This window comes from Temnothorax longispinosus, chromosome 10 (genome assembly GCF_030848805.1).
Source record: "Temnothorax longispinosus isolate EJ_2023e chromosome 10, Tlon_JGU_v1, whole genome shotgun sequence".
Lineage (NCBI taxonomy): Eukaryota > Metazoa > Arthropoda > Insecta > Hymenoptera > Formicidae > Temnothorax > Temnothorax longispinosus.
Genome location: NC_092367.1, coordinates 19,452,862 through 19,477,299, shown reverse-complemented (window position 1 = coordinate 19,477,299; position 24,438 = coordinate 19,452,862). Strand labels below are relative to the sequence as shown.

At 40.2% G+C, this 24,438-nt stretch overlaps 1 long non-coding RNA gene across 1 annotated transcript in view; it reads right to left on the bottom strand.

Moving 5' to 3' along the window:
- Positions 1-8,358: 8,358 nt before the first annotated feature.
- LOC139820762 (uncharacterized) overlaps positions 8,359-24,438 on the bottom strand; it is a 66,774-nt gene continuing 50,694 nt past the window's right edge. Inside the window, exons 4-5 of the long non-coding RNA XR_011734105.1 lie at positions 11,612-11,756; positions 8,359-10,335 (exon numbers count right to left, since the gene is read on the bottom strand). This is a non-coding gene — a long non-coding RNA (uncharacterized lncRNA). The remainder of the gene's footprint in view (positions 10,336-11,611; positions 11,757-24,438) is intronic.

Below are 24,438 nucleotides of genomic sequence, written 5' to 3'. Positions count from 1 at the left end.
CAAATATCTGGACATCGTGCAATTAATATTTAAATTTGTCGGCAGCTTATTACTCGAGGCGAATAAACTGTTTGGTTCTCGGCATGACAGCAGAGTTGCTTAAAACACGAGGAAAATAAATAACTATGCGGGCTTTTGTTATCTTGTTGACTCTTTATGGATCCCTGGCATAACAGCAGTTCACCCTTATTGCCATAAAGTAAACAGCGTGTAATATTCTTCCTAACTGGAGAGAACATGAAAATGTTTCATCCAAGTTTATTCCATTCATCGAGTTTTATTTAATAGAAGGTAAAATAATTTATGCCAAAGTATGTCCTTAGAAATTTCGCATTTGCAAATTACTGCATTGCGCTCGTCCGAAATAACGACGGTGAATTGTGCTCAGTGTTTCCACGAGTATGACAATTTCTCGCATTTGTGCCGGGAAATGAAGCGCGCGCCGCGCGAGCGAGGATGTGAACAAACATCTTTTTTCCTAGAGAAATCTGGCGCGCCATTGAAACGAACATAAAAACAGTTGGTCATGAGAGATGCGGTTGCCGGCTGTAACGATTGAGTCTTGGCAACGAGTAGAATGCCCTTTTTTTTTAAGAAAATATGGCTCGCGTACCTGGCATTTTATTTATCTATTTCTCTCTTCCGCCTCGTTTTTGTTTAATTATCAAATCGTCCGTTTCGGCGAAAATCTTCATATGGTGTTTGTAGTATCGTTAACGGCATTTATTGACAATTATGTATTGGCTTGTGCAATAACTTATGAAATATACTTCTCGATGACAATTAGAAATTATTGTTAAAATTAAAAAAAAAAAAGATGTAGAAGATGTAGAGATATTAATTTGGAAGGAATAGAAATTTCATATAAATTCAGAACTTTTTGTTTACTTTTCTCTTATTGTTAGTAAGTTTTAAGTTTAATATTAATTGAACATTTTAATGGAACATTTTTCAACAAATTTTAAAGTATAGAAACATCGTGAAATTGGTTTCTTTAATCTCTCTCTTATATTCTGTACTTTTAACGTGAAATTATTGATAGAAAAAGATTTTACACTCATCTACCTTTTTTAATAGAAAAAGACAAATTAATCCACGATTAACAACCTCGTCTTTCTGAATTAGACTGATAACTCCTAAAGTGAGACTGGTATTATCAAGCGGTTACTGTATATGAGACGATGATTACAAGTTTTGACAAGATCACAAACAGGGATTTGACAGTTTTAATCGGAAAAAACTTGTTTACACAGGGCATACGTACACTTTTCGCCTCTCGGTTCGTTGTCCCAAAACGTTCGCGATTGCGAGGGGAGAACGGACTAGTAACGAAGGGTTACGACCCTGTTTTCCCGCGACGACGATGTCGCTAAAAATTATTAGTTCCATTCGCACCTCCGCTCCCTCTGGCCCCGTCCCCGTCGTTGTTTACGAGAAGCAGTAAAACACACCATCGCTTGTGCATACAAATGCGTTTTACGGATGTACGATATTTTCGCCGATTTCGAGACGACAACGGGAACCAAGGGCTGAAGACGGTGGAGAAGAAGGAGAGGAGAGTGCGCATTAGCCAGAGATGTTGCCGTTCCGGTAAGGAGTCGCACGTGACACCGTTGCATAAGAACAAAGGGATATGTAATAAGCGCAACGGCGCGCGGAAAATCTCCTCCGGCTTTGTTATCACCGAGATAAGCGGAAACGCGTGAGATTTGCGAGCTCCTCCAGAGCTACGTTTAATTTCTGCTGAGCGCGTCTTTGCTGTAACGCAACCGGGCGCACTCTCGACAAGCGCGTCGCTTGCATTTTGGAAAGCGCTGGATATTCTAGGTCTCCAGGAGATGGATTTTTTCGTTATTTCCTCTAGCTTACCGCGTATGAACGCGAAATTGTTGAATTTCCCGGAATATACGAGACGCGGGGCTGTACATATAAAAATTGCTTGCATTTATGATTAACTCAAACGAACAATTGCGAATTTAACGTTAGGAGAACGATGAATGACTAATACGGGGATTCGTTTGTTTTGCCGGCGATTTTTCAGTGAACATTCCCGAGACTTTTACAGTACTTACACCGTTTGGAAACTTCCGCACCGCTGCAGTTTCTCCTCGCGCCGATTCGATCCCGCGTAGAAAATTGTAATTTACATGGATTTAATCTTCGCAGGCGGGCGGCGCCGCGTGGTCAGGAATCTCCTCTCTCTCTGTTAATAAGATTTAATATCTCACTCGATAAAGGGAATCCTCGCTCGGGAGGGCTCGAAAATCATTAACATTATTTCTCGGGGGTTTCTCTACCGTTCACGAATTGCAACAAGTCAAATTAGAGACCGAGCGGCAGCCCATGCCGCACCCGTTTCTGCGCTCGCGCGGGATACGCGGGATATACGGGCGCGCACGTATTAAAACAGTGTCTCCCAACTCCGCCGACTTGTTATTCCGCCGACGTCTTCTGGGTGGTCTCGAAGTAGTCTCACAGATAGAAAGAATGTAACTTTATTACGACGCCACATGGCCGGAATACGAGAGTCGAAACGTGTCATGGCCACCGTTTTCCTGTACGTATAACCGACTGAACACTCTTAAAATGACCAAAACCGCGTTTAAAGGACAAGAAAATACGTGCACGCTTGGATGCACTTGCGTAGGTTTAGGTACGTGCGCACACGTATCGTAGCGGTAATCGCATTGAGATGTGAGTAAAACTCAGATTAAAAATACTTATCGATCTTCACACGTATAAGTCTCCAATTAAATTGAAGTTTCCATAAAGAGCGAAGAGAATTGATTTCTTATCTATTTATATCGTTTGATACTATATTCGCAAATAAGATTCTTTAACTTCTTACGTTAATCATCATCAATAAAATGACGGAATCCGTAAATTGCAAACCTTGCAGTCTCACGAGCAGAATTTTCTCTTCTCATTTTAAGTTAATGGATTAGCGTTCGGTAATTGAAGGTTCGCTCGATCATTGCGTCGACACGATGAGAGACTCTGGGGAAGTGCGAGCCGAAAATACGCGCGGGCGCGCGCATCGGTATGTCCATAAGTTTCAGAGCGCGTGCTGCGTACGCGAAATTCATTAGACGACGGGATCCACACGCCCGCTTTAATATCGAGACGCAATTTAAATGCATATCACGTGCCGCGTTGAGACGCGGCGGCCGCCGTCGCCGCCGGGATTATCATAACCGAGCAATTATCGTGCGGGAGTTTAGGACCGTTCGCGCTCGTTCACTCGCTCGTCCGCAGACACACTGGCGCCGGTTTACCTATCTCTCAGATCCGTCCATGCCTGACCATAAATTCGCGCTGGCGAATTTCCCAAGTTACACCCCAAGTTTCACGAATGACTAAGCACCGATAAATCCCCGTCGCGCGGCATTAATCCCACCGCGGACGAAGGACGACCGACATCGCGTCTCCGCGATCGACGTAAACGACTATATACCATTAGAATTATCGCTGATATAATTTATCGCCGTTTGTGTACCTTTGCGCTCGCGTGCAGTAATACCTGTGTGATGTTATATGGATATCTTGGGATTAAGTCGGGAAACGAAGAGAGAGTATATAGCGACTAGGGAGCAATAAAGGATCACATGAAACATTTATAAAGTCTGCTTTTAACATTATATTGCATTTTTTGAAAATTGATAATCTAAATAGCGTATAAATTGTGAATAAATAATCGTATTTTTTTCTCTTTTGTATAAAACAATATCGTTTTAATGAAAAAGTATTTTATATACAACAGTTTGTAAGCAAATGCCTAGAATTTATTCCCTTTTTTCGTTACGTTCAAGGATATTATTTGTATTATTGAATTGTCATACTTTTGATAAGGACTCGGTATATATCTGTGACGGGCGCGACGGTTGATCGATCGCGTGATATAGTTTTTCAGGTGTAGCTATATTGGGCTTGATTTCACAGTAGTTTCCGGCAGTAGTTTCCGCCACAACTTATGTGGATATGCGTGTTGTTGTGCGCTGACTCAATGCAATAGTACATATAGATAATTCCAAATTAATTAAAATAATTTGACAATATTTTTTGGCACAAGTTCTTTTTATTTATATATATATATTCACCCATTATTCAATGTAGAATATGTTTCCATATACGTATATATATGGAGATTGAGTCTTTAAATATTTCTATATCTATATACATAACGCTTTATTAATACATGATATGTTATAATTAGTACATTACATGTTAATTATTAATATTTTATAATATCCTTCGAAGGACGGAAAATCGTATTACTGCAAGCAAAACGAAACCGTGTGTTTTGCAGTCGTTCTTATGCAGCACGTGGTACACGTTATACAGACTGGATTCGTATTAGATTTAGCGAGGGGGCAGCGATGTGGCGCACGCGGTGCGACCGTCGACGATCGTATGCAGCTGGCGTTTATTATTACTCTAATTATCGCGTGGCGATGTCAACGCCGATTGTCGCTCTCGTACGTACGTACCACCTTGCCGGGGCGTCGCATTTCGACGCGGACGAAAATCGCTGATGAAATTTCGATTCGCGAAATGAGGAGAACGGGGTGACGAGCTGTGCGCACGACCACAACGGTATGAGCCATTGTTACCGCCTGAATTTGCCTGGCTGAGCAGATGCGAATTCCGCGCGTTTAACGCTAAACGTGCCAGAGCAAACGAACATAATCGAATGCCGCGTGTACTCGACTCGAGCTCCCTTGACCCGGCCATTTTCCATTAAGGGAAATACACGCATTGATATCCTTCGTATTTAACGCTCATATAAAAAATATCTTTTCTTATAAAGATTACTTACAATTTGTAATGATTTAGTTCTCCGTTATAATTTTATTGAGCATGGAAAAATTATCGTGCTCACGAAAAGTTAGTCTTCTAATTTTATTAGTCATAACTTTGATATCTTAGCGTTGTAATTTTGATATTTCAAATTTATTAATTCTCTGTTTGATTCTTGCAAGATTTTATTATTCTCGTTTTTATGAATGGTCGAAGCTGTGATATGTGTTATTGTTTTCCGCGCATTTTTGTATACAGTCTTAGAATCGCACATAAAAGCTTCGATAAAAGCATAAATTGTAAATCGTACATATATATTTAGCATTCCTCACGATTCTATTATTTTTAATTGTCGTTGCTGCAGCCGCAAACACAACCGAATACGCACGTCGATGTGTAAAGAGCACGCCGCTGGATCTGCAATTCATTTGCTGCTTGTCTTATAACAGGGGCGCTACATGGTACCGTAACAGACGGGGTGACGAGGAGGCGCGCAAGGTTCGTTAGATCGAAAGGAGATGATGAAATTATGTGTTTTAATTATTTTTTCGCCAGACGCTCTTGGGACTCTCGAGCTAATTGCCATTTGCTCCAATAAAAGGGGTATCTTGGGGCTTTGCCCCTCGCTTTCCGGCCCCCTTGAACCATCTCGCTTCTCTCAGACCACTCATCGTATCGACAATAATCACCTAATGATCACGCGAATGGTGTCTTTGCCGATTGAAAAATGATTGGATAAAAGTGAATCGATTTCTTCCGAAGGGAAGATATCATATTCTTGCTGCCCTTTTTTTTTGTCTTTTTCAAAGACAATTTTCTTAAACATCGATGAGCTAATGTTACTAGAGAATTTTTAACGTTAAATTTTTATTCGAAAATCTTTTTACCCTCAAGACGTTTTTCTTAGAAAGATTTTTTCAAATGTGTGAATATAATTTATAAGTTGAATTAATATTTCTTTAAATAAAAATGACAATAAAGCAGCTAGAAGAGATAAACGGGTTAGCTCTGAGTCACTTTGCGCGTAATAATAGACATAAATAAACCTTTAATAGAATCGTTCCCTTTGGTTTTTGTGATAAGTTGTTAATCATAGAAACGTTTACAATCGAGGCAAAGCTGGCTCCTCTGGTAATCTACTTTTGATACAGGAATTTATACCGTCGTCGGACAGTAACCTAATGTCTCCTCGTCAACGAATCGGCCAAAACTCTTGCATATAGCGCGGCATAAATTCAGTGCAATGTTGCTGGATAACGTTAAATCGCTGTTCGCGCGCGATCTTAGCTGGAATCGCCGATCGTTCGTTTCATTTACGATTGCGAGCATTGAAACTGGGATTGAAACCTAACACCGCGTTTTATCGCGTCGCGCGAGCGCAAACCATAACTTCATTTTACACTCTACCCAGAAGCGAAACCGACGGTAGTTCGACGTTGTCGACCGTAATCGCGCCCGCCGTGGGTAAGATCCAAATCAGCCGCTATCTTGAACTCGTTTTCTCGCTACGTCTATTTGAAGACCCGACGTAAATAGAGACATGAGTGTCGCATTTTTAGGAACTTGTTCTCCTCTTTGAGGAACGAAATTACTGTGAAGACATTGTTTATAAGACAATAATATTTATGAAGCAAAGTACCTAGCATTAAACTTTATATTTTTGATTCTCGTGGCAACTTAATTTTGTTTTTCGTCGGTTCCTTGGAAATATTCTGTGTATCCGCCCCTGATTTTGACCCTACATTTCTTCCCTCGTGTCTAAACCGCCCACGGCTAAGTGCGCTTTCGTCGGAGCGAAAAATTCAGCCCGAGCTATACGACGGTTGAATCCTCCTCCCGTTATTCTCGGAAAGAGGATTCAAGACGCGGGACGAGGTAGGTAATACACATAACGACAATCGTTTTCGCCGTCTTTCTCGTTTCAAAATCGGTGCGCCATTGCGTACGCTTTCGAACTCCTCTCCGAGACGCCCGTTATGTTATCGTATACGACGATGCTCTTCGAGAGAACTTGAATTTCATTAGGATAAATCTTTCACGATGAATACTCGGGGCTGCAATTCTGTAGAGTGCAATTTTCGTGCCACGCATATGCCTGCGTAAGTTGCGCGAGCCTTCGTATATTACATGTTCAGCGCGAGCTTTATCAATTACTATGTTAAATGAACTTTCAGTTTATGAATCAAGCATGCGCAAGATTAATAGTGTCGAGCTTTAAACGTCTAGGATACCTACTGAGCATGCCATCGATCGTGCAAAGTGGCACGGGGCTCAGGGTAACGGTCATGATTAACTCGAATATTAGCATACTTGCCCCGAGTTGCAAATTTGCCTCGAGTTACAAAAACAAATAGATACAACGGGACAAGTGTTATGTACATCGCGATTATTTATTCTAGACTATTCTAGAGTACAACGACATAAAAGGAATAGAGATATACCAGCAAATGTATAGTCATTGTCAACTAGTTTAGAATTTAGAATCGATGAATCAACGATCTTTTAAATTGAAATCGTTAATGATATTAACTAGAGGCGATATTTCCAATGGTCGGAGATCTCGACGAATATCAATGTAAATGCGCGTCTTTCACTGCGTCATTATTGCCGCGTCGCGAATTTGAGCGAAGATCACGATCCGACTAGCCGAGAACTTGCTGCTCTCACGGCACTTTGCGACGAGAAGTCGATCGATCTTGAAACACGACGAGGTCGAAGTACAGCAATTTTGCGCGATTAACCTCGCTGCCGGCTGACACATCGTCGTCGTCGTCGTCGTTGTTGTCATTATGCTTACGGATCGCCCGCGCTCGCTGATTAGACCCCGAAGCGTCAGCTATCGAGATAAAGGAGCGCGAGGAAGCGCAGGACGGAACAGTTTGACGAGCATCTCAAACGCGGGCGTATTAGACGCCCTGCCTACTAGTTAGACGTTGCTCCTCGTCTACTCTGCACGTACGGGATAATTACTAATTAACGTAACTGCTGCGGAGAGCTGTTGCCCGTCCCCGCGCAGCCATACCGCAACGGCTGCGAAAGCCGGATGCAACCATGTGCAAAACGGTGGGAGAGAGTGAGAGCGGGGGGAGGGGGAAAGGGAGGGATGCAGAAAGCTGATTAGATATATTTTCGTACGAGGTTCCTAATTACACAGATTATCCGCCGTTTACCGGCCGAGAAGCTAAGAGAGATTGCATTATGTCCAGTTCGAGGTTTGCCGAACGGTTGCCTCGTTTTCTCTTGAATTGCACCCGCAGGGTAACATTTGTTTGCAATACCTCCGTAATACCTCGCTCTCAGGTACTAACTTACATTGATAATGATCATAAAATTGATATAAATATCTATGATATTCTTAAGTCGTGATATCTGCGATACATTTAAGAATATATAGATTATACATAGTACCTATAGGATTATAAATAGTAGATTTAAATTAAAAAACGTGACAAAGGGTTAATGAATATTATTTTACTCGTCAGAGAATAAAATTCGCTGTAGAGAAATAAAATAATATTTGCAGCATTATATACATTTTTTTAAATATTATTTTACTTCTCAGTTATTAATAGATATAAATAATGTTGAACTTGACATTTATTTTTTTATTTTATTAAATAATGTAGAGATATGTGTATTTGACGAATAACAGTCTTCCATCTGTCTTTGAGTTTCTTGATTGATTTACCAAATCGACGTGAACCAATCGATTAATTAAAGCTATTTCTATTAAATTCATTAAGCAAAAGTTTAGCATTCGAGGAATAGAAGCATTCCTATACGTCATTCTTATTACTCTTACAAAATTTACTTGTCAAGATTTTTAATATTCAAAACAAAATATTTTTTAATGATAAAAATAATATTTTATTAAAATATTAGAAGAAATCATGATTTTGTGATTTTTACGGTTATTATGATTATCTTTTTTTTTGATTAGTCGCCGCATCCTGCTCACGTGACGTGAGAATTCTTCCATCGGTCGCCTCCCATGCTGGAGAGCGCCCGATGGAAACATTTACAGCGTGCCACAAACGATTGAACGTGCCTTTCGCGCGCGCGCGACTATTTGTACACATGTACCGCGTGACGCGACGTAATTCGATATTTTCGGAGCCGGTTCGAAAGTTGAGAAAAAAGACGGAACGCGCGGGGATTGCCAGGGCGGCAATTTGCGGCGTGACGGTTTCGACAACCCCCACGGCGAAGCGTCTGCGGGGGGTTTGCGTTCCTGTAACCCCATTTTGTATGTTGCACTCTTAGTCGTGTAAATGCCCGGAGTAGGGTGGAAGGGAGGGAACGAGGGGCTCTCCATCCGGCTTTTTCGAGTGGTGACAAAGGTGATAAAACGTTGGCTGAAATCGCGCGGGGCTTCCTTTTCACACTTAACGACACGTCGCGGCATTTTATTGCTGACGGCACGCTAAAAGTACGCCCAGTTCCGTCCGGATACGTTGTAATTAAGAGGCAGCAGGGGAGCGAATGAGAGGTCCGGCGATCTCCTCGTATAGGTGCTTGAATTAATCGTCGATCACGTCTGTTATTAGTCTTGGAAGGGAAATGTGCAGGGATATATCGCGTCCCTCTGGAGGAAACGTATATTTCTTCGGATTAAGATGGTTGCCCCCCTCAGTGATGTAGCAATATTTTATGATTAGACTTATCTTTATTTGTGGGAGCCCTACTTTTATGCTATTTATTTACCGGAAGGTAAACGGTTCAATATTAAAAAACATATTCTAAATTAATTTCTCGCTAAATAGAAATTAAAATCTGGTTTGTTAATAAAAATTATATTTAGATTTATTATCAATTAATATTTTATTTTTTTAAGTAATGTTTTACACTATTTCAAATAATGTAAAAGTCTGTAAATATTGATAGCGTCGTTTGATGGTGTAGCCATCGTATCCAGCACATTGTATAACACGCTTCGATCGAAGAAGCTCCGCGAAATTTTCGTTATTTACATTCTACGCGTAGCTAAACGTTTTATTTTACGTTTGCGCTTTCATAAAAGCGTAAAGTACCGTTTACCTTTACTTTCGCGGCAGCGTCTTAATTTTTCAGCGCGTCGTAAGCGCGGTTGGACACGAGAAAGCGCTTCCCGAACTAGAGGCGGACGATAAAATTCCTCGGACTCCTCGAGTCCTCTAAGAGTATCCACGACGAGCTATCGTAACTTCACCCTTGTAGCAAGGTAAGCCGCGCTATCTCGACCGGCTATGTACCGGAAGCTGGGCATCTCGCTCTCGCGAGTGAGAAGCTCGCTTTCTCGATGAAACCGACCTCCGCCTTCGTCCTCCTACTCTCTCCATCTGCCTGCTCCGTCCTGACGCGTTCTGGTCTTTTTGCTACCTATGCCACCGTGTCCTTCCCTACGGCTATCTCCTTTAACCTTGTGGCACGCGCGGTAGAATCGCCCGAGGATGGCCTCTACGCCATCCCGATGCATTCCGGTGACGAAGGTTTTTACAGCGGTGTGCCAGACGATTGGCTCTGCAATGATGATGTTCCGCTTCAATGCTGTTGCCCGACCTGCAGAACGAATTGTTACGATTAAACTTCACTGGGGTCAAGCACCTCGTGGAACAAAGATGAAAATAGATCTCATTTATTTTTTCATTTTTATAAAAATTTTATTATTTTCTCTTATTTTATTTTATGTTGACTTATAATTAGACGCCGTAACGAAGCACGAAAAGTCGTGGTGACGAAATACCTAGTCGTAAAATAAACGTTTTCAACACGTTGTGTTGTTTGTTTGTATGTTCTCTGTGTACGTGTTTTATGTTTGTGTCTTGACAATTAAATATTACGTTAAAGTAATATAGGTTCTTTTTTTACAAAAGAATACTTCAGTATTTGCGAAGCGTGTACAATTTTTCAAGCTACAGTAAATTTGCGAAAGCATAGAGAAAACCCATGGTATACGTGCGTAACATTATTTTCTTTTGAGAATATGACATTGCAGAGTTTTTTAAGTTTTAAACACAGTTAACGTGAAAAAAATAGATATTAGTTTATAAAATTTAATCATGTTTCAGGTTTTAACTTTTTTCGCTGTCTTAAATTTTTTACATTTGATTGAAACGACAAAAATGATTTCGCATCTTCAGAACCGTGAAAAATATTACTGAATTTTTTTACATATATGTTTTGTTGCTTCGAAAGCTACCAACAAGTTGTTGAAAAATGATACTTTACATGCAATGATCTTTAGTTTTTAAAGAAATCTTATCGAATTAACAATAAGAAAAAAGCGTAAGAACCTTCGTTTACGCGAGATTTAGATCTTTCGTATATATTTCCTGAAATATGTTTTGATGTCATTAGAAAAGTTTTATAAGTCTCTCTCTTTCGCGACTACTGATCGCAATATTCGAGAATTCTTGCTTTTATCTTCGTTTTAAAAACGACGGTTTTCTCTCCATGAAACGAGATTAAAATATAAAGCTGGTCGATAAGAAGCTTAATGGTGTGCTGTTTACGCGATCGCGGTTCGCTTTTTTCTCGTTGAAGGAAGTAATTAACAGAAAATTAGAAAAAGTAAGGGAAACAAATATCTACACATCGCGCATCGGCAGTAAATATGTTCGCTCGTTAAGTACGTGTTAGCTACACGGATACAATTAATATTTCTTGAAACAGGATCCGCTTTTTTGAGAAAGATTATGTATAGCGAGAATTTAATATGATTAATTATTGTAGTTTTGATGAGAAAATCTTATATCATAGGGATAAACGGGATCTTCTTTCATCGTGCTCTTTAAAGAAATCTGTATTCACGCCTTTTCACCATTCATTCTCTTACTTCTACAAATTCCACGTGTTCTCCTTTTTCTCCATTTCGTGCGCAGGTATGGTCACGCGAGGCGTCGTTCAACGCTTCTTCATCCTTTCACTTATCTTTTAACTTACGTTCTTCGCGGTGAAATTATCATGTCATCATTGAAACCCTTAAATGTAATTAACGTGGATTTATTTTGCAAGTGCTCATTTAAATGCGACATTGTTTTCACATACAGTAATTATCACAAACTATTATTTTAACGATGGCACACTACAGCAACTTAATCAAATTGCAATCAAGGGAGACGCGGACTCGTTGTTATCACTGTGCGTTCGCACGCAATCGAAGATGTCGTTAACGGATATTGATTTTTCTGTCGCGCACGTCTCGCACGTTCGCATCTACCGAGACGTACCTCGTTCTGTGGTCGATGCTCGTTAGAACATGGAAACTCGTTTAGTAGCGATAATAATGCGTACTGTCGATTGACGCCTCTCTGCGTCAATCGATAGTACGCAGCGAGAGGGCGAGACAAAACCTGAGTGCAAAACGTTGAAATTTCATTGTTTATCGATATCGACAGGATTTATTGATTTTGTCCGTTTCCCAAGTAATTGCGAAGTCCGATTTTGTTCTGTATACGAAAACTTTACGACAATTGATCCAATAGCAGATATTAAATTAATTTTAATATTTTAATTGAAGGAGATTCTTTATGTAAATTTCTCTTATCTTGGTATTATATCTTGTACTTTTAATTTATAAGATATTTGAATTGTAATAATGCATTTTTCATATCTGTATATATCTATTAATCTATATATGACAGTGAAGTGCCTTATCGTAAAATTTTCGATTTTTTCGATATTTCGAAATATTTCTATTGTAAAATGTATTGATGCACGCTGAAATGACAGTCATGGGATTTCATGACTAGAGATTTTGTGAGCAGTGAAAGCATGACGCGCAATGGTACTGATATAAACCTATACCATTTGACAATATCGCTTTTGAGAATCTCTGAGCGACAGTCGAGTAAAACCGACATTGAGAATGTGCGCGATTATATAATCGCCATTCTCTTCGTGTGCATCTCGTGTCGCCATTTAAACGTATCTACTCATTTGCACGCCTCCGCGCCGCATCGAGTCGTCAAATTAATTTCCACGAGTCGTTCATGCATACCATTATTGAATGCGCCTCCCTTCCCCCGCGCTCTTCGTCCGTCCCCTCGCGTCAGATAACGATTCCTCGGGTAAGAAAAATAGAGAACCGACCGTGCGGCAGTTGTCATTTGCAGCCGACGATTACTTTCGCGCCGTTGAATCGCGAATTTGTGAAAAACTCAAGTCTGACAGCGCGTGAAGAGTCTCGGAATTTCATAAATATCCAACATATCGATCCGATTTCCGACCGACGATGAGCGCGTCAGTTTTTTCTACTGAAATTGTGCCAATTGTAAATCACTCCGTCGAAGATACAGAGGTGTTTCAAGTTTCAAGTTTTCTGCGTTTTCTTTTTATAATGCAAAGTATTCTTTTTCTTGAGAGAATATTTAGTGGCATACCTAGTAGTTAAAATTACTAATAATTGAATGTGAATTTTAAAAGATAAATAAGAGACTTGAAATATAGACTCGAACAAAAATTTAGTTTATATGTCAATTACTTAGATATCTCGTACTGTGAAAATTTTTACATTTCACGTTTCAATGAGCAATCTGAATGTTTTATATCGTAGTTGCAAATTACCTTGCCGTTCCACCGCATGGCAGTGTAACTTTTGCTGTTCTCGAAGTTACCGTGAATGCTTGTAGCGCCATTGTCGCGCTTATCACATTGCTGTCAACTCTGTTTGCCGGTGTAACCGACGACGAATGGATGCATTACCTTCTCTATACCACGGAGCTTTGCATTTCCCTCGCTAGAAATGTGCCTAGTGAATCGTTGCCGCAGCGAAGTCGTATCGATACTGTATTAGCACGATGGATATTTACGGAGGAATCGAGGCTCTCTCTTTCTCTCTCTCTTTCTCTCGACAGTAGTCGGGGCGGAGAGTGCGAAGAAGTGGAGGAAGGAAGGAAGGAAGGAAGGAAGGAAAAGAGACCAGGGTGATTCTCGTATGAATATTCAGCTCGCATCGATGCACCATCGCCTCCCTCCTTGCGTGTGCTCTCCGATATATGTATAATACATACTCTTTATTCGCGCACGATGTGATTCGCAAGTCGTTGCGTTTGCGAATACTCGCTTATATCGTAAAGTTTGCTTTTTCTTTTTTTACATCCTACTATTTGTCGATAGCATCTTCGATGCTCGAAATATCTAGGACGGTTCAAAAATGTTTCGAAATGTCTCTTTTCCTTAAAATCTTTACGAGTGAAATCAGAATGAAAATTCTTCCACGTCACCAAATTTCGGGTTTGGTGATCGATCATTTGTGAGCCTGAAATCTATCCTCTGCATCGCGATACGTCTTTCTCGATGTTCGCTGCGAGAAGAGATAGCGATACGAGGGATGCCGCAGGCGGAACTAACGTAATTCGAAAACGAGATTTTTCTCATGAAAGAGTTCTTGTTCGGCAGAGAGATAATGGATCCGCGCCGGTAGAAAGGCACCAGTAAAACTTTGCCATGGAAACTGCGAGTTCCAAGTTCCGCCGTTGTGTGCGGTTATTTCGCATTCTGAATACGCGATGCGGAGAGATAAATAAATCGACACGCCTCCGAGAGGAACTTTGGCGCGATAAGTATCACCGACGTCGGATTTCCCTTTGATCGTTTTTCGCCGAATTTCAGTAGTCGTATTTTCAGTTAGTACTTTTAAATTCGCGTTTATGTGGTTTGTTTTTGGCAAAAGAAAAAGAACAAAAATGCGAATTTAAGTCAATTTGTCTTTTGCACATATCACAAAATTAAGAGAAAATAGTATTAGAATTTAAAATATGGAAGATATTATCAATAATGTGTCAAATCTCGAGGAGATCAAGAGCATTATTAAAAATAGATGGGATTATTTGAGATTATTTTTTATCTACGTAATGAATACACACAAAGACATTTTTTTGTACATTTTTAAATAATTTATTATAAGAGCTTTATTTTTTAGCACTTATAATCTTTTCTACCAAACCTTAACTGCGTTGATTTTACAAATGGATTCCTGCGGCATTCGCAGGAATGTGCATACATTATAACTATTCCCGCCGCGTCTAACTTTAATCACAATTATCGAAAGTATGAATGTACCATTTTAATTGTAACATTGGCCGCGATAAAAAACATATTTCTCACTCAGTTAAATATTATATACATTTATTATTTACTGTTAGTTATAGAAAAATTCAGTACAGTTAATTTAACACATAATTTCAGTTACTCTCTGTAAATTTGTCTAGGAGACGGGTTAACTTCATGTAATTTTATTGCGATAAATTCTAGTTATTTGAAAGAAAATGAACAATTAAAATAATTTGAAAGGAAAAGAAATGGAAATTAGGAGTGTGCCCTTATGTTTATATCTTAAATATCTCGAATCTTATGGTATTAATTTTTTCGTCACTTGTTTACACAATTTTACGTGATGAACGATGTTAGCACAATGTCGCACAAAATCGTTAGCGCCACGCACGCAGATTTCCGCGTTATACGATTTACGTATAAATAATTTAGCCGCGTGGCGCCGGCGTTATTTCCTGCCCGCGCGGATTAACTTCTTCCTGTTCTCGAAATTCGCGGATCTCCTCGTCCTGAAGGAGAAAGCAGCGCAGGAGAATCTCTCCCAGAGCACTTTGTTTGCTGAAGTGCTGTTGGAGATCGAGATCGAGAATGAGAGAGACAGCAAGAGAGCTTCGTGATATTCAGACTAGAGAGGATGAGTAGGGACGCGCGCTAATCGGATCACCCGGTATATGTGTGTGCTTCGAGTACGGCGGTTCCTGCACGGAACTCTGAAAGTGCCTTCGATCCTTGCCCCGCCAGACTTAACGGCATAGTTTATGAATTACGTTGTAATCACGTTAACATTCCCGTGTTGTCGTGCCATGCATTTCTGCGTGCGTGCGTGCGTGCGTGCGTGCATCTCACGCACGTGTGTGTGCGTGTACGACGCATCGTCGCGTCCTCGACTCGAGTGGTGATGTAATCAGATCAGGAGGATCGAGTCTCGCGTTCCGTGCGCGCTCATGGGATAGGTATATCTCGAGGATACTTTGTTGCGTGATTTCCGCGTAATAGCATTAGCTTGATCCCCGTGTGCGTAAACGATCGAAAATAATCGTCGTGTAAAACGCGCGACGAAGGATTTAGGTCTGTTGAAACGCGTCGAAGCGAAGATGTGTGAATCTGAAAAAATATCTCGCTTTCGCGCGAGCTTTTTGCTTATTTCAGCATTCGCGATGTGTTTCGACAACTTGGGCTGCCAAAAGAGATCGATTGCAATATGAATTTTCGCAAATACATTTTCGGCGGGATGATATATTATGGAGCGAAAGTAAAAGATTTATAATTCGTCCGCATCTGCTTTAAATATGGAGATATTTTTAATGTCGACCTCGCGAATTATAGATTTAATCTAGTTATACCGAACCTTTGATGTATAATAATTATTTTTAAAGTACTATTCAAAAGGAAGGGAATAGAGAAATTTAGATTAAAGTCCTTTTTTTTAGCTAAACTTTTATGAAGAAGCTAGCACGATATAATATCGCAAATTAAAATAATTCAGCAATTTGATTTCTAACAATAGAAATCAAATATATAAATTAAATTTTTTACATAATTTTATTTCCAGTTTTATTAAGAATAATGCTTAATATATAGTGGAGCTTAGATTTATAAAATTATTATTTAAAAGAAATCCATCTGAAATGTCTTGCGAGAAAACGCACGATTTCTGACGTATGTCTTGCGTATTGTCACCGCTCGGATTCATATATTGCTTGTTAACAACTATCTATTATCCTCGTGTATCTCGAAGAGTAACGGCAACTTAACGGTAAGCTTATCGCGGCGACCTCAAAGGTTGACCTCCACCTTCCCGACATAGAGCCTTGGTTGAAAACTCGCTTTCGACTTTCAAACCGCAGCCATCTCGACCCACTCATAGCAGAACTTGCGGCAGCCACAAACCGAAAGCCAACCGAACTTATTCTGACGGAAGATCTGGAACTCGAAAACGATCCTTCTAAAACGAAATCTTTGTTCCTTCCTCTCTCCTCTTTTCTCTTGCATTAATTCTTCTTCTATTACCTACGATTATTAGAATATACGATTATTGCAAGAAAATTGTCGACACTTTTGTTTCCTTAAGTACCATCAGTTATCGATAGACGATGAAGATGCTAAAATGTGACGACAGCATTACCAATAAAAGTGCCATCAGTTGGAAGTTAATCTTGGGAATAAAAATATCTTCTCTTCCTCTGAGAGATTTCCAGTATTTTATTTCTCAAGACATACTTGTTTTGACAACTGCATATGAATGAAGAAATATAGAGATGGAATTATCAATTCTTTTTGGTATCATAGCACGAGAGATTGTTCCAATCCCCGAATTTTTCTTCCCGGTGGTCGAATGACGAAGGTCGCGCCGCGCCGTCACATGCGAACAACCACGGTAATTTATTTCGAAGGGCGACAAGTAAATATCGCCTCGACAGAACGGTCGACTGAAAGTCCGCCGTTTTCGGTGGCAAAAAATATGGTGGATGCGAATCCGGGGGCCCCACCTTGTCTCTCTCTTTCTCACTCCATCGTCGTCCAGCGGATCCCCATATCCCTCGCGTTTTTCCGCCCCCTTTCTCCGTTTGGGAAATTCGTGCGCGCCACCGGTTGCTACGGGACTGATAAATCACTGGTTGGTTTTGAACGATCACGAGCCGTGTAAAACAACGATTTTTTCCACGCGACACACACGCGCACCGACAGTTCCGGTTTATCACGCCTGACGCCGCCGTATTCCTCGGAGCGAAATATGGTGCACGTCACATTTGTCGTTATTTTCAGACTCGACGTTAAAAAAGGCTGTAAGCGTCAAAAGGATAAACATTTTTGAGCTACTTCAAGTATTATTTATTTATTTCACGAAGAGAGAGAGAGAAAGACTCGCGGTTTTGTACATCGTAAATAATTTTTGGAGCACTGTCTCTCAACATGCGAAATATTATGTATATTTCCACATTTAAAACCCTATAAATTATGAGTGATATATTTGGTCAACTTTTATCTTAAAACTTATATATTTGCCTTCCTCAAAAATTTGCACATATATAAATTCACAAGTTGCAATCGAGTTCAATCTGTTTTGATAGCTCAAATTACCGGGACACATTGCGGCACAGAGTGTGTTAAAATAAGCAAAAATAATTTCATGGACATAACTTTTATGTCCAATTTTGTGTACGAGTGGCCAAGTGTCATAAGCGATTAATTCAGAATTTCAAATCCAAAGTACAGATTCTCCTCATCTAAACGTCAGTAATTGTGGCAATGCCGAACAATTTTTGCCGCGTGCCAATGATTCAGTCTCGAAATAAGCTGTTTCAGTGCGACGATCCGTGACAATTCAGACAACCGGCAGTGTACGGCTCTTGATTGGCAGTCGGGACACGGGAAAAACCGTGGTAGACAGAAGGACACTTTTCACTTGTCAGTTTCCGGGTTGGATTCCAGAGATTCCGCTCGCATTGAATGTACGTCGTTCCTCCTAGTGCCAATTTATCCCTCGGGGCTCTTTTTCTGTTTCTCTTCCTTTCTCTCTCTTTCTGTCTTTGTCTTTTCTCGTTCTGCTCTACTTATCCCTCTTCTTTCTCGTTGAACATGCACACACCGAACTGGACTGACCGCACCGAATGCGGCTGCATTTTGCGCCAGTGACGGGGTGTTCCTGCTCGGTGCAGCATCTGCACAATAGACTGCCTATGAACGTGAAGCTTCGAACTTATTTTCTCAGTGGCTCAGTGGGTCCTCGAAAGTTCCTAAAAACGCCGCCGAGAAGGATGCAAAAACTCGGCTTGTTGCAATCGATGTAACCCGAAATTTCTATCTATATTTGCATGTGCGGCCTCACAACGCGTTGTCGGAACGCCAGCTGTTTACTCGAATGCATATGGCAGCATAATACATGTAGCAGACGTGCATAACTTTTAGGCGTAACGCTTTCACATAGTTTAAAGGACCCTTCGTCCTTTATGTTAGACCTCGTTCGCTGTTTCGCTTTGCACGGTTTAGAGTTTCATAATGATTTTAATAGCAGTATGTACGGCGATAGTATTAATAACATGTTCGTGAAAGAATTGATATAATATAAAATAATGGAGATATAAAGAAGGAAAGAAGACTAAATAAAGGAATAAAATAAAATATGAGAGTGTAATATGAGACAGTTTTGTTGTCATATTAGAATCCGAGGTGTCATTTCGCGAATCTGATTTAGAGGGTTTCCGCAGATGTAAAATTCCTGACGCGGGAGTTGAATGGCGATGGGAAACTGAGGAAGCGCACGATTATGGGAAGGGAAGGTGTACAAGCCGGATATAACGTGAGATCTAGCTTCCGCGTGCCCTTCGTCGCGAACGAAAAGGGCGAAGCGAACGACGGAGGGGTGACGACGAGCCCGTCGAACGAGATATTTTTATCGGATCTTATGCCGGGGTGGGTGCGAGCCGCTTCGTAATCTCGGCGTTCCCGAAGGCGCGAAAGAGGGAGCGATGAAGGGATCGTAAGAAGGTAATAAGGGCAGCTCTTTGGGCCGCCGGCGCCGCCGCTGAGCACCGTCTTCTTTGTAGCTTCGAGGACTAGGGTCACCGGATATTATACGAAGCCCCTGTAATATTAATTAACAATAAAAGACTGTAGATAGATCCAATCTGTATACGAGAGTTAGCGAGAAGAAATATACCATAAAATTTTTATAATCTATTTTTTATAAACTTATAACAATTACTCTTTTAATTTTTTAAAAGATACTTTTTGTTTTACTGGAAGTCTTTAAATATAATACAGTTACAAAATTTCTAGTTAAAAAATGAAGTAACGAGTTCGCACTTGTGCTTTTTTTCAGATAGGGATCACATACATTTTATTATCATGAAAAGTATATTAGATCTCAATTTTTCTGAATAACAATTAATGTGAATGATATAAATAATAAAAACAGCAATAAAATATAATATTCTACTAGAAATAAATAGTGAAGCATATATTATTGCATAAATTCACATTCATGCAATGATTCAGTTTAATTATTTTCCATTTTTTTTCTTAGAGAAGATAAGGGAGACGGGAGGGATATAGAAGAGAATACAGGAAACCGGAAAAGTTAGATCGTTTGAAAATAGCGCGGTGCTCTGTTACAGTTGGTATATTCGACACGACAATGAAGGTGTCGAATAGGAAGCTAAAGTCTTCTCGAGCGCGTAAGTTGTCAGATCTCGCGAATTACCGTAATTCCTGAAATATTGCGTCACACATACGGGATTTTGCGGGAGAAGTTTCTCGTCGAAATACTCCGTAATCTCGGGGTCTTTCTGGGAAAGCGGTATAAGATGAAGTTACTGCGATTATGGAAATCGCGATTTGATTACGACTGTTATGTGATCAGACACATTGATACATTTGAAAAAGAGTGCGATGCACTTGTATTCTTTGAACCGACATGTTTGCAGAAAAAGATCTGTTCATAGAAATAGTTTCTTAAATTATGCAAAATTTTTTCCATCATTTCTTTTTATCTGCACTTAGAAAAGAACTAGAATTCGCCACAATTGCTATAGAATCATTCTTGCATAATATATTAAATACGGTGTGTGTGTGTGTGTGTGTGTGTGTATGTGTTACTATTATCTTTTCTCATATCCTTTAACGATTAGGCTTTTATGTGCGACGGAAGTATAAAACGACGTCTTTTATTTCGCTGAAAGCTCTTCATTTTTCTCCGGCTTGGAACATCGCGCGGATGATATGTAGCCGAGATACATAACTTTCTCGCTGGAATTTCTGTTATTTTCCTGGCAGCGTTCCTTTTGTAAAGAGGGGGCGAGGTGTAAAACTCGTGAGAATGTCGGAATGCAATAAGCGCGCGATCTTTCGGCTTGCATCAGATTGCCGTGAGACGGGAAGACGTAAAAGAAGAGGAGACTGAGAAAACCAAGAAAAGTTGAATCGATTCAGGATATCGTTTGCGATTACAGTTTCCACACCGTGCTTTCATCTCGTGTAACAGTTCGCGTAACGTTCCAAGTGTTTTGCGCGCTGCGAAGATTAAAAATATTAAATTGTCCAACTCGAATTCTTCCCCTGCAGTAGCCCTGGTGCATTACAAAAATTTCTTGTTATTGGACGAGTGTTTTTAACAGTGCGCTCAATATTTTCACAGATTCCATTTAATATCCGTCAAATATTCTCGATTATTCGCGCAAAATTTTATCGCGCGGTCAATTGCGAGGCGAATTACGAATCTCTCTCTCGTCACAGTTTGAAACAATTAAATCGACGATTCAAAACGGTGTAGTTAGTCGAGGGCCAATAAGATCTCCGCGAGTCAATTTTAAATCTAACAACCACGTTCTGTGTCGACGCTGACTAATCAGTTAATTCACGCTTGTGCTCCGGATGAAGAAATGGATCTGCTAGGACAATGGCGAACAAATTATCGGCGAGCGGGCGAGCTGACGTTAATGAAAGCTCGGTCAGTAGAATGGCCGTTGATTGGTCGGTTCGTTGCGTTTCACCGTAACGCGTGATTACGTGCTGTTTACATCGTGTCGCCGTTTGTATCCCGGTATATACCTACCGTTCGTACGCGCAATTTCAGCACGGGCCGACTGATAACCCTTCGACGGATAATCACGTCAGAACGATACCAGTGATCTTGCCCTACGTCAAAGGCTGTAACGAGGATCAACAATTGAATCGTTATCACAGGGTGGAAAGTTTCGAATGCGAACGGGAAGTTTTGCCGTAACGAAAACTATTTGAATTAATAAAATATAGTAAATCTTGGACGTTTATTGAAAACAATCTGAGTTGGAATTTTTTACTAATATATGTATTACAAATGTATAATTATAATATATTATAAATAACTGTCTGTAGTAACTATCTCATGATAAGAAGAGTGTATATATAAACTACCGCTATTACCAAAATTGTGTGATATCTAATAACACTTTAATTTTTCTCTTTTTTTTTTTACAAAGTAAAGAGTACTTTTTACAAAAGTTAAGAGAATATTTCGACTTACATAGTACGGTATAAATATATATTCTTTATATAGAAAACGTTTGACACCACTGTTGATGAGATAGATGTGTACCATTTGACGCGATCGTGAACGATCGCGTATCTTATCGGTACGCCACTCAAGTCTGCGTTCAAGATTGCGTTCCTAACGTCAATCTCTCGATCATTATCGGCCAGTTATCGTTGCGGCACCGATTTTTCTTTTATTCCTTCCGCGCTTAGTCATTCAGCTGTACGTCCGATCTTAATTGGCTGTCGACGGCTTTCCGCGGCACAGCCGTGTTATCCTCCCTCTGTCCATCTCCCAGTCGAGCGACCCTCGCTTTAATCGGGATTTCCCCGACAATGAGTGGAGGCGGCGCGCGTTCCTTCCTCGGAGAAGTGGAGAAGCGGTAAGAACGAGAGCTGTCGATGGAAGAGTTGGGTTAATTGGCGGGGCTCGTCGGCCGGCGGCGTCTCCCCCTTCGTCTACTCGCTTCTCTTTGCGCAGCGTTTTCCGTAATTTCCTGCTACCCGCGAGGAGCACAGGCGATTTCAGCCGTGGATAATAAACTCGAGCGAGAAGGAAGAGAATGGAAGAACTCGAGGAACTCTCCATATCTGAGTTTGGTTGTCGCTAGTTCTCGAAATATGCACGTTTCCGAGTTATTTTTGATCGAGAATATCAAATTCTATTCGAACGCGGAGTCAACTTTAACGCGATATTATTTATCTTCCGTATATCCTTATCTTCACTGCTGACCTGTCGAAAAATTCGTTGGAAATCGCTGAAATATCCATTATTCGTGCAAACACTTGGTAAAATATTCAGGTTTCTCTCTTAATGAATTAACTGAATCTCTTGGCTTCCAAGCGAATTAGTCCTTTTTTTCGTGCGACCCATTGAAAATGGATTATGTTCTCAGTCCGCGGTGGCGAATTATGCGAATAAAATAAACCCGCCAATTAATTTGCATTCTGCCACTAATCATCGAGAGCGGGACCGGATCGATAGAGCGCCGCTTGATGTCTTAAAGCGGCACGATCCAGCACGAGCGGCACGCGTTACCAAAAACCGGCTGGACGAGATCGCTCCGGTGGTTTCTGTATTGACGTAGCGCGGTTACGGCCACTTAAGGAGCCGGAAGGCCACACACTCGGTGGTTGATGTGTCTGAAGGGAGAGGCGAAGAGACGAGATGAAACGAGATGAGGAGAGAGAGAGCGGAACGCGCGCTTTGAAAGGCGCGCATTCAAGCCGGCCGGCCGGTCAAGCTCGTCTGAGAAAAAAGCGGAAGATTAGGATCGGCGTTCGGAATAGATTAAGAATGAATGAGAAATTTCCTTCTTTAACACCAAAGCGATCCTCTTCCTCCCATTTGCACGGTGTCTAATAACCCGGTGTTTCGTAAGCTCGATGATTTGTATAACAAACGCTTCTAAATCGTAATTATCTGTGTGAAAAAGATCTCTTTCTTTTTCTTCCGCGTCAGTCGCTTTATAAAATTCAACGATCTATTAAGATATTTTTTAATTACGTCCGATGGCGGCGTAATAAAGGTTTTCCTTCCTTCGGTTATTTTACAAAATTCCGTTCTCGACGAAGAATTTTTAATTACAGCGAAGTACGTTAAAATATCAGAAAATTTAAATTATTTGATGATAAAATAATTAATTAAACGTATGTAGTTAATACATGTTACATTATAAGGATCACGTTACATGATGCCTAAAAAATTTACGCAACGTTAATTTGCAATTAGCAAAATACGAGATCTTGAGCAATGCTTTCAGCATTTGAACAACCTCAAAATACTAAAGTTACTAAATTAAAAGTCTCTTAGCGTGCCAGCAAAATTCCGTGATATATTGTCGTGAAATTATATATATACATACCGCGTTCACCGTCGGGCGTTTAATATTTTCTTTTCGCTTCTGTAACGTTAGTACATAATTCACGACTCGTGAAATGTACGTATTAACTATCGGCCCGACCTTTATCAATAATCAAGAATTTATTCGCGCTGCTAATATGAAATCGTATAATTAAAATTTGTCAAATGTGTCGAAACACAACCGGCAAATATTTGAGCGGACGTTATTTGCCGAATTCTTCATCTGTCTGTCTGTCCCTATCGCGTTTGAAATTTCCTTGGCACGTCAAAAGCGCGTGAAAGCGACCACGCTGACGATAATTAAAGCCGGAATTGTGATTGTGAGCCATTATTTGTTGCGTGCTGAGTATTTATCGCCCGTCTCGATATAATTCATTTGCGGAAATTAGCTCCGTTGCGCTGCTCGACTGACGATGAGTGGAAGAGCTAAACATTTATTCATAAATTACGTCTAATCTATCGTTTCAATAACCTTTCGCACGTTAAACGTTTAACTATTTCTAAAAAATATTTTCTGTATTTGTAATGCGCGCATAACATTTCTTCGTTAAAAAAAATTGCATTATTTTAATTTTAATTTTAGTTATAATTAATAGTCACTAATTGCAGGACTTTCAAGAATATATAAGTGTAGTTTAAGGAGAATAAAGCTATTATAAACTTTAAAGTTCTCATGATAGTTTATAACGGACTAATAAAAGTTCTTAATCGTTTGTTTGGATATATTTTTCTAC